Below are 10,634 nucleotides of genomic sequence, written 5' to 3'. Positions count from 1 at the left end.
GGAAGATTACATCGTAAGACAACAACATTCAAACACGAAACACAGTATATATAAAATTAGAGATATTGCTGGGCGCGGTGGCTCACACCTGTAATCCGAGCACTTTGGGAGGCCCAGGCAGGCGGATAACCTGAGGTCAGGAGTTTGAGACCAGCCTGGCCAACATAGTGAAACCCTGTCCCTACCAAAAATACAAAAATTAGCTGGGCATGGTGGCATGCACATGTAATCCCAGCTACTTGGGAGGCTGAGGCAGGAGAGTTGCTTTAACCCAGGAGGTGGAGGTTGCAGTGAGCCGAGATTGCGTCATTGCACTCCAGCCTGGGCAACAAGAGCAAAACTCCATCTCAAAATAAAATAAAATAAAATAAGAGATATTGACAATTGGGGAAGAGGGAGAGAGACTGGAGCATCTAGCTCCTGTGAACACCCAAAACACTGGATAATGTGGAGACCCCCTGACCTTCTCCTGACTGTGGGCTGCTGGGTTCGTTAATGGTAGAGTAGCTTAGGATGGGCTCCTTCGTTCAACCCAAAGAGCAGGGGCTCACAGAGGTGTGTTGGACTCACTTTCACCCTGCTACCTCATACTAAAACCCCTGGGTCAGAGGCTCAGAGACCTGAGTTTCATCTGTGGCTGTCTGAAACCTCCAGAAAACCATTTCACTTCTCTGAGTCTCAGTCTCCTTGTCTGTACGTGGGAATGATTTTAACGCTCACTGTCCTGCTTATCTCAAGAGACTGTGAGGCTGATCAAAAGAGACAAGGGGTGTGGAAGGGAAAGGGCCCAAGAAGAGCACTTTTCACAGTCATGAGTGCAGGAGGCAGTTCCACCTGTGCTTCGATGGGATCTTAGGCAAAGCCGTAACTTCTTTCAGCTCCAGTTTTTCTCACTTTAAAATGACAACAGGCCAGGAGCGGTGGCTCACGTCTGTAATCCCAGCACTTTAGGAGGCTTAGGCAGGCAGATTGCTTGAGTCTAGGAGTTCTAGACCAGCCTGGGCAACATGGCAAAACCCCATCTCTACTAAAAATAAAAAAATTAACTGGGTGTGGTGGTGCGCACCTGTAATCCCAGCTACTGAGGAGGCTGAAGTGAGAGGATTGCTTGAACCCGGGAGACAGAGTCTGGAGTGAGCTGAGATCGCACCACTGCACTCCAATCTGGATGACAGAGTGTGACCCTGTCTCAAAAAAATGAGTAAAATAAAATGATAATAATATTTTGCATTACAGCGTTTCTGTGAGAATGGAGTAATACCAGGAAAACACGTAGCACAGTGCCTCACACATGGAGCGCGTTCGCTGAACGTTAGTCACAAGTGTGATTGATCACAAGTTAATCACAAGTGTGGTAAGAATAAGTCCCCCGTTAATCAGGGTTCTGGTGTGAAAATTCCTGAGCTCCTTCATGCTCTTCCTTGCTTGCAGACGCCAGAGGGCGACATAGACGGCGGGACTCCAGCCGCCAAGCACGTCCGCCGCAGCCCCATAGTCGGCCACGCGGTGGCGCTAAGCCACACAATATCCGGTTTTCCGCAGGCTTTGGGAAGCAGAGGGCTGACCCGGGGAGAGCGGAGACCGGGTAAGGGGGGCCTTGGGAGCCAGGGAGCCCTGAACCAGAGGGTCGAGGACCCCTGGACCGAATATTCCCGGGGCTCTCGGGACACAACAAGATCAGCTGGGAATGAATGGGTCCTGGGCTTTTGTGAATCTGAGTGGGGCATCCCTCTGGGCGCCGGGCTGCGCCCCCTTCCCCTGGGCAGCCGCGGGGCCGTGACGCCTGGCGGAGGGGGCGCGCATCTCGGCGCGCGCCTGTCCTCGCAGTGGCTCATTCATCGCCGCCGCGGCACGCCGTTGCCATGGGGACGTGATGCAGGCGCGGGGAGCGGGAGGGAGAGGGAGGCCCCGGGTGACGTCCGCGCTCTTCTCGCAGCTCGTCTCCCGCGGCCTCCCAATTCTTGCCTAATTTGGAAGAGAGCCGCAGCCCTTCTGCTGATGCGCGCGCGCTGGCGCCTTTTTAAGGCAACTGGCGGAGTGGCGGCTCCGCCAGAGCCTGGGAGCTGCCCCCGCCCCCGAGCCGCGAGCCCTTCGCCGGGCCCGGGCCAGGGGAGTCCCCGGCGCCGCACGCCCCCACCACCCTCATCTTAGCGCCCCCCACCCTCTATGGGGACATTTCAACCAGGGAAAAGGGAGGTCCTACCCTTGCCCCTCGCCCCCGTCCCCCTTCTCCAACAGGGGAGACTTCTGTCCAAACCTTGGAAAGAAACGAGATGCCAGGCCTAGCGCCTTCGGGGATCCTCTCTGGACAAGGCCACAGGGTGAAAACACCAGGTGAGGACTTCACTACCCTTGGGGCCACAATGGGACCCTGGAGACCTTTGCCTCCCTCTAGGCCCCCCGGCCCTTTAACCTTTTTCTCCCTGTGCTCAGCCTGGAGCAGAGTTAGAATCCCGGGAAAGCCCCTTACCAGTTGCTCCAACCTCCTCCTTAAACTGGAAGGTAAACTGAGGCCCAGAGAAAAGTAGTGACTGACTAGGGCCACATGGCACGTTCCTGGAGAGATAGCATGGGCTAGAGCCCACGGCCGCTGACCTCCTGGCCTGAGGTCAGGCCATTCCTTATGGTTAAGCTTAGCCAGCCCCGTGTGCCAGTCCCCAGCCCCTGCCCTGCACCAAGCAGAGGGGCTGGACACCTCTGTCATGACACAAACTGCCTCTCCTTCCCCAGCACAGTCTGGACCTGGGCAGGGTTTTTAGAAAAGCTTCTGGACACCACGGACTCCACGACCGACTAACCAGGTTGCTGCTGCTTGCGAACGTCGCCTACATTGAAGGATTCCTGCAGCCACCAGCTCTGGAACTTTCTGGAACCAAACCTTTCCCCAGACTGCCTACAAGGACCAGTTTGCTTCTGGATGTAGGTGTGGCCTGCAGGGGTCTGGCAGGGCTCCCCAGAGTCAAGTGGACCCAGCGCTTTGGAACCCCTGCCTGGTCCTGTTGCCTTCTGCCCCCTCCCTACAGCACTTCCTGGAGGCATTTGACGGGGACCTGGGACGACAGCTGGGAAGTGCCTGACGTATTCTCAAGGAGCTGCAGATTCCAGACATCTCTGGGCCCCTCTCTGGACTGGGATGGGGGACCCAGAGGTGGAGAAGAACACTCAAGCAGCACTTGAGGGCTCCAAGGGTGGCGAGGAGAGAAGTTTCTGCTCTGGTACAGCTAGCCCTGGGACCCTGAATGGTGCTTCAATGGAGCGTCCACCCCCAGCGCCAAGCCCTCAGTGCAGAGGAGACTCAGGCGGCTCTCAGACAGACACAATTTGCCAAGGTCACACAGCAAGTCAGGGTGCCACTAAGACTAGGACCTAGAGCTCTGCCTTCTGGCCCAGGCTTCTCAGCACCTGGACCCCAGAGGCCAGCCTGTGGGAGGCCCGCATGGCCACTGCACCACGAACCAAGGACCTAGTCTGGGTTCACCTCCACCAAGTGCTGACCGTGAGTCACTGGGTCACTCCACTCTCTGCATTAGGCCTCAGTCATCCAAGACCATCTTTCAAGGGCCCTCACTCCAATTATGAGTCTGGGACTTTCTGAAATTGAGCATTTTGGCCAGGCTTTCGGGGCCCTCTGTGGCCACCTGTAAGACACTGCCGAGGGGACTTTCCTCCTCTCACCAGACTGAAGCTAAGAAGTGCTGGAGACAGCAGTTGCTTTAGCCACAGGCTGTGTAGACCACCTGAGGATGATCTGGGAGTCTGTTTTGTGCACCTTGGAACCCATCGGATCCCTCCAATGGTGAGTCCCTTGGTGTACCTAGCACCAAGCTGTGAGAATGACCCCCAATGGGTTGGGTGGAAGAAGCAAAACTACAGGCTCAGTCCCAGTACTTATTCCCCTATGTCCACACAGGCCAGGTCTCCAGGGTCCCTGCCCATCCAGGGCTGAGGACGTGGTCCTCTGGGAGCCTTCAGGCTCACTTGGACACTAGCACTGGGCAATGGGCTCATCCCCACCTGAAACTGGGGCTTGGGGTTGCAGCGTTCAACTTCCAAAGCCTAAGAGGCACTGGGACAGGTGGCCCAGCAGACTCAGAGATGCTCAGGTACCAGAGGTTGGGAGGGCCCTTTGAGGCTAAGGGGTCTGACCCACTGCTATTTTGCAAATACAAAAACTGAGTCCCAGTGAGTCGGGAGAGATTTGCAGAACACCCTCAGCAGGCTAGTGGCAGAGCTGGGAACAGAATCTGCATCTTCCGCTGCTCCTGTTCAGAACTATTCCCCTGCACCAAACATAATCCACTGACATCTAGACTGAGCTCACCTCTTCTTCTTCCTGGACCTTGGACTCCTTTTGCAGAAGACTCTCCCAACTAACAGCTTGTCAGGGCTGGCAATTCAGGGGTTTTCCCTTCAACCTGATGGTCCTTTCCACCAGAGCTTCCTAGTGCTCCTCCCCTCCCACCAGTGCTCAGCCCTTCTTGGCTTCAGGAGCTGCTCCATCCTCAGCCGTAAAGGTCACTCTCCCCTGCTCACCATGGTTCACCCAACTCCCTGTGGTTCCCACATTCCCAAGCATAGAGAGCACCATTCTCCCTGCTCGTGGGGGTCTCTTCTTTGTTGCCCCTAGGCCCAGTCCCTGACCCTCTCTGACCACTGGAGGCTTAAACCCCAACAGTCTTTCCTGGGACCCCCTGGACTGTTCCCTGTAGACTCCCTCTCTGCTGGCCCAGGGCCTATGGGAGTAATGATGGCAGGCATGTCACAGGGCTGCTGTGAGGTTTTCATGAATTAATACACTCGTCAGGTACACAAGGTATGGGTAGGTGCCACATCTGTAAACTCCCGTGTTACGAGCTGTGCCCTGTTAGTAACAAGGAGAGACTTGAAGCTGGAGCCTCTGGAGGCCGAGGCACCTGTGGGTGGAAGGGGAAGAAAGGAGGTGCCAGCCTGGAGGAGTTTTTAGTAATTAGAGATAATGGGAGCCATAAGGGTCTTAAGCTGGGAAGAACATGGTCAGGTCGGCTTCCAGAAGAATGGCAAGGGGAGCTGGGCTACTGAGCACCAGAAGGTTGTGTTGGGCCTAGCCCAGGCCCTCCATCCCTGGCTTGGTGAGCAGTGAAGGGGGAGCTGCTGCCCGGGGAAGAAGCTTGCTGAGGCCTGAGCCAGAGCCCTGAGGGGCACTTTAGGTATATCCCTTGACTTCTCCAGGCTACAGCCCCAGCCTGGCTTGGGCTTCATCTTGTGCTCTCACACCTGGCCTGGACCAAAGCTGCTAGTGGGTACCCAGGCTATTTCTACACTTGCAGTGCCAGTACATGTGCTGCCTCCTGAACCAGCCCGTGCTGTCTCTGCATAGCCTTGTTCACAATTATATTTTTCATAAAGTTAATGACCAACATTCTGCCACTGAGCATTTCTTGTGCTCCTTTTATGCATCAGGCATTTTCTGAGTGTTTTAACTACTTAACTCCTTTAATGCTCACATAAGTCCCTTGATAGAGGTGCCATCATTCTCCCCACTTCTGTATTTAACAAATCGGTAAACTGAGGCACAAAAGGTTAAGTCACTTAACTGACCAATGTCACAAAAGCAATCTGTGGAGGAGGCAGGACTCAGCCCAGATTCTCCTCCCCCTGCCACTCCCTCCTGCCCCAGGTACCTCCCTGCCCGCTGGCCTTTCCACGCAGACCATGTCTCTCCCACTGCCTCTTGATGGTCCCTCAAACATCTGCAAATACCACAGCACCCCCTCAAACCTCCTCTTCTCTGAGGAACATCTCTCCATTCCTTCCATCTTTTAAACATTTCTTAAAAATGTTTATGAAGCACTTTACTCCACACTGGAATTAACAGTGGGCAAAACAGTCACGGTCCCTGCCATGGTGACCACAGTCTAGTGGAGAAGAGGCAATAAATTCCTCACCAAAATAAAGTATTAAATCGCCATTTCGCCAAGTGCCAACAGAGGCCTGGGGTGCCTGCAAACCTGTAGCTGAGGATTTGGCCTCATCGGGAAGGTCAGGGAAGGCTTTCCAGAGGAGATGATCTTTGGGCTGAACTAACAGGGGAAAATAGGAAGAACTTGGCAGAGGAGAGAGGCAGCGGCACCCCAGGAGAGGAAATAGCATGTGCAAAGGCACTGTGGCGGCCGGGAGGGTGGCAGGCCAGGGACTGGAAGAAGGCTTATGTAGCTGGAAGAGAGGCAAGGGGGTGCATGAGGCCAGACAAGCTGGAAGGCTTATCAGAGTCAGGCCTGGGGGATGCCCTGGGCCCCGCCTCACAACCCCCGGTGCAGTTGGCCCTTCCTCATTGGCTGCTCTGCTCAAGGCTAGGCTTGGACCCAGAGCATAAGTTCTAGAGCCAAACCTCCTGGCCCTGACAGAGGCTGCCCTCTCTCCACTTTTGCTGCCTGTCCCCGTTAACACAACCTCAGCTACAGTGGTTTCTTTTGTGGCTACCTGGCACTGTGTCAAGTTTCATTTATGAGGCCACACTCCTCTGTCCACCCAGCCACCCACCCAGCACAGCCGGGCCCAGTCAGCACTGACCTTGCTACCAGCAGCTCAACACAAATGCACCTACTTGGGGAGGCCGGTGCCGACTCCTCAGGCAGGGTCACCCCTCCTTTTGCTCTCCCCAAACTCCCAGCATGCCTCCTTGACAGCAGTATCCCACTGAAGTTGCTGGATGGACCCCTTGCTCTCTCGCCAACTTGCAGGTTCCATGAGGCTGAGACCAGCTGTTTGTGGGCACCATCACGTCACTGCAGAGGCTGGCACAAATTCCACCCTCAGCTTTGTTGCATGAATGACTTACATGCCTGAGTCCCTGCCCTATGTCAGGCCTTGTACTGGATGCTGGGAACATGAAGACCAGATGTAGATGCTGGTAGGGGAGACAGCCAAGTAAACACGCAGGGACAGCTCAGGGTGCAGTGTGGTGATGAGGAAGCACAGGGACTGGGGGCACTGAGGGGGTTCCCGGACTTCACTGGAGGACCAGCAGGGCCAGAATTCGCCAGCTGGGAGTGGTGGTGGAGACGACTCTGAAAATGAATGTGAGGAAAGTCCTCCTCCTCCAGCCTCCCCAGGGCTCAAAGAGGTCGCTGCTCTGCATTTGAAAAGTGGCTTTAGTTGATTAGGTTTCTTTCCCCTCTTGAAATGTGGCTGCTCTGACTTGCTCCTCACTGCATTCCTTGCGTCCTCTTCTCTCAGCCCTGCCTTCAGGACATTGCCCACAAAAGTTTCATCCATTCCCACCTGGGCTCCACTCTCCCCCTCCCACCCCTCCGTGGTTCTATGTCCCTCACCTTCCTGGCTCTCTGCTCATTCACCCAGCTCTGGCCGTCTCAATGCGTGGGTGCCAGCCTGCACCCTCTTTACATGAGCTTTGTTGATTTCATAACCATAAATAGATAAAATGTTCTGAATGCTTTCATGTGCAAGTAGAATTGAGGGAGTGATAGCATAATGAAAAGGCCTCAGGAAAAGGAAAACAGCCTGCTAAGATGCAGCGGAAGACAACACGGCCACTGCACAAGCCAGCTCTGCGTGGGTTTCCTATTCTCAATGCACTGACCGCGGAGCCGTGGACGCAGGATGGGGAGGTGCTTAGGAATCTGTTAGAAAACCTTTCCCTGGTTTCAAATCCACCAATTCAAAAGAACAACCTAGAAAAAAACAAAGTAGAAGTCAGGAAAATCTGGGTTCAATTGTGGATGTATCTCATTCTAGCTGTGTGATCCTGGGCAATTTAATCAACATCTCTGAGAAGACAGAGAGAGATTCTTCCCCTGGTCAGACTGGAGGCTTCGGGAGGCCCAAGATCCCACAATACCTTCCTTTTCCTCCCATACATAAATTTTGTCTTCCTTACAATGCCTTAATCACCAGCCCTGAGACCCCCTGCCCAAAATGCAGTCCTGCAGACTAGGGTTGGAATAGGGATGGAATAGGGTACCCTGTCTCCTCATTGCCTTTTCCAACAACTGTTGCAGGAAGTGGAGTGTCATCCTGCATGGGGAGGATACATCTCCACAGCCACAAAGGAGGCTGGAAACCAATAAAAAGCCTGACCCACTGGGCTTCCCACCTCTCCTCCTTTAAGTTGTACAGGAGCACTACTTCTCTCTGGCATTTGGAACAGTAAAGGGAGCTGAAATGATAGCTTGTTATACCCTGGGTTAAGAGAGCTTTCTGGGTGAGAAAGAGAAGCAAGTGGAGATATTCGTGGTGTGAACTCATCCTCTGGTCTAAGGATGGCAAACTTTTTCTCTAAAGGGTCAGTTAGTAAAAAAGGCTCAAAAAGTTCTTTAGGCTTTTGAACCATGTGGTCTCTGTTGCAACTACTCAGCTCTTCTATTGTAATGTGAAAACAGCCATAGACAATGAATAAATGAATGAATGTGACTATATTCCAATAAAACTTTATTGACAAAAAGAGGCAGCAGTCTGGATGTGGCTAGATTTGCAGTCCCTAGTTTGTAAACCCTAGCCCTATCATGTGGTGCAAGAAAGAAAGCTTGGGTTGGGAGCAGGAACTAGGGGTGAGGCTTAGCATTGCCAGAGACTTGCTGTGTGACTTTGATTAAGTCATTATCCATCTCCGAGCCTTTGTTTCACCATCTATCAAATGAGCATCATAATATCAGTCAAGGCTGGGTGTCGTGGCTCACATGTGTTATTCCAGCACTTTGGGAGGCCAAGGTGGGAGGATTGCTTGAGATCAGGAGTTCAAGACCAGCCTCGGCAGAAAAAAATTTTTCAATTATCTGGGTGTAGTAGTTTATGCCTGTAGTCCCAGCTACTCGAGAGGCTGACACAGAGGATCATTTCAGCCCAGGAGTTTGAGGTGGCAGTGAGCTATGATCAGACCACTGCACTCTAGTCTAGATGACAGATCAAGACTGTATATAAATAAAAATAATGATATCAGTCAGATTTGTCGTGAGAATGTGTCTAACAGGCCAGAGCAAATCTGGAATCTTTTTGTCCCTCTGCTCCATAACGTTAAGTGGATTTGCACCCACTGCCCATGCCAACCTCACCTGGCCATGCCCTTGCCTGCTGAGGGTGGCAGCAGCCTGCCAGAAAGGAAGGTGTCTCTCTCCAGGGTCAGATTCTTCATCTGTCTTTCCAAGCTCGAGCCCCAAGTGACCCCATTTCTGTAGCAAGCCAAGCACAGGAAACAAGGAATCCCTTTCTTTCCACCATCCAGTCGTTTGGCAGGAAGCTACAGTTCACTTGAGAGAGTGATGTGGCTGCAGTGGCTGGTGGCCAGGCTTTGGAGAGGCCTTTGAGACTCAGGCTGGGAATAGAACTGTGAAAAATGGGCGTCAGTGCTCCTCTGGAACATTCACCTGTAGCCACAAGTTAAGTAGTTGCAGCTGTGGTCTCATTGGTGACTTGCAGCACCACCAATTGCATCAATGCATCTTTCTTGGACCATCTTGCCCACCTGTCTGGTCTGACCACTACTGCAAGCTTGCATCCTTTGGCATATTGTCATTTTCTCTGACGCCCCATTCAGTGATTCATTCATTCATATTCTTTCTGTCTCTCCCAACTTCCCTTCCCTTCCTCCCCCTTTCTCTTTCTTGTAGACACATTTGTCCAGAGCAAGACAAGATCACACTTTGACAGCCCTCTGTCAAGATCCTTGCTTCATATCTCCAGACTAGCAGCCAGGAGTCTCCATGCTGTTCTGAAGAAGCAGATTCCTCAGCTACCCTTCAACTCCTTCCCAGGAGGTAATCCTCCTCCAAATCTCTGGAAAAGATACACCTCCTCTTCTCTGATAAAGGCTGGGGGGTGATGCCCCTCCCCCAGGTTCCCAATAAAGCTGTGCAAGACAGGAGCAAGGGAACTCACGGCCCATTTTTGCTACAAAAACCCTTTTTCGGAAAAAATAATAAAGAAAGGAATCAGCCAATCCCTCCTCGATGCCATCACCTCTTCTTGGTGATTTTTCGGGGAAGGAGTGGGTGGGTTGCTATGGCAACGGATGCGAGCTCTTCTCAGTAAAGAAGGGACCTTGATTTTTTTCTCTCTCTCATTCTCTCAGTTGTGTGTGTGTGCGTGCATGTGTATGTGCGCCTGTGTGTGTGTGTGCATGCGCGCTACGCATGCCTGTGCCCACACCAGGATTTTTTTTTTTTTTTTTTTTTTTTTTTTTTTTAGAACTAAAGAAAGCCCTTCTCTTCTCTCAGCTCTCCAAATATGGAGTGATGGAAAACCACTTACTCCTGCAGGCCAGGGAGAATTCAGGATGATTCAAGAGAAAAGGGAGAGGTCATGTGGGGCTCCTTTCCTCCATGTTTTTACTAGAGATTGCATGCAACAAGAGAGCTTTGTAAATGGTTAGGGGGCCCTTGGAAAGAGGAGAATATGCTAGGTGGAAAGGGGTGAGCAAGATATAGATGGTGCAGGAGCCCAACAGGTGACATCAGAGAGGGCAACAGAAGGTATACTGAGTCTGGGGACGCATGCACATCCCACCACACCATCAGATGCTGAAAGACCCAGAGCAGACTCAGATATGGACACAAACACAGACACTGACAGAGAGGCATACGGAAAGTTGTAGACATAAATACACACAGGCACAAACATAGAACTGCACAGAACATAAGAAG

General features: G+C 52.6%; 1 long non-coding RNA gene across 3 annotated transcripts; it reads left to right on the top strand.

Moving 5' to 3' along the window:
* The first annotated feature begins 2,026 nt into the window (after positions 1 to 2,026).
* LOC117080938 lies at positions 2,027 to 9,947 on the top strand. Of its 3 annotated transcripts, none has more exons than XR_004436016.1 (4): positions 2,027 to 2,334; positions 2,731 to 2,923; positions 3,024 to 3,796; positions 9,603 to 9,947. It is a non-coding gene; the product is annotated as an uncharacterized LOC117080938 (long non-coding RNA). The 3 variants fall into 3 exon arrangements; XR_004436015.1 differs by having other exon boundaries at positions 2,028 to 2,334; positions 2,731 to 2,919; XR_004436014.1 differs by having other exon boundaries at positions 2,731 to 3,796.
* Positions 9,948 to 10,634: the final 687 nt, after the last annotated feature.

The sequence above is a fragment of the Trachypithecus francoisi genome, unplaced genomic scaffold (assembly GCF_009764315.1).
Source record: "Trachypithecus francoisi isolate TF-2019V2 unplaced genomic scaffold, Tfra_2.0 Lachesis_group8, whole genome shotgun sequence".
NCBI classification, from domain to species: domain Eukaryota; kingdom Metazoa; phylum Chordata; class Mammalia; order Primates; family Cercopithecidae; genus Trachypithecus; species Trachypithecus francoisi.
The sequence above is the reverse complement of the archived record's forward strand: the minus strand, read 5'-3'. Positions and strand labels throughout refer to the sequence as shown.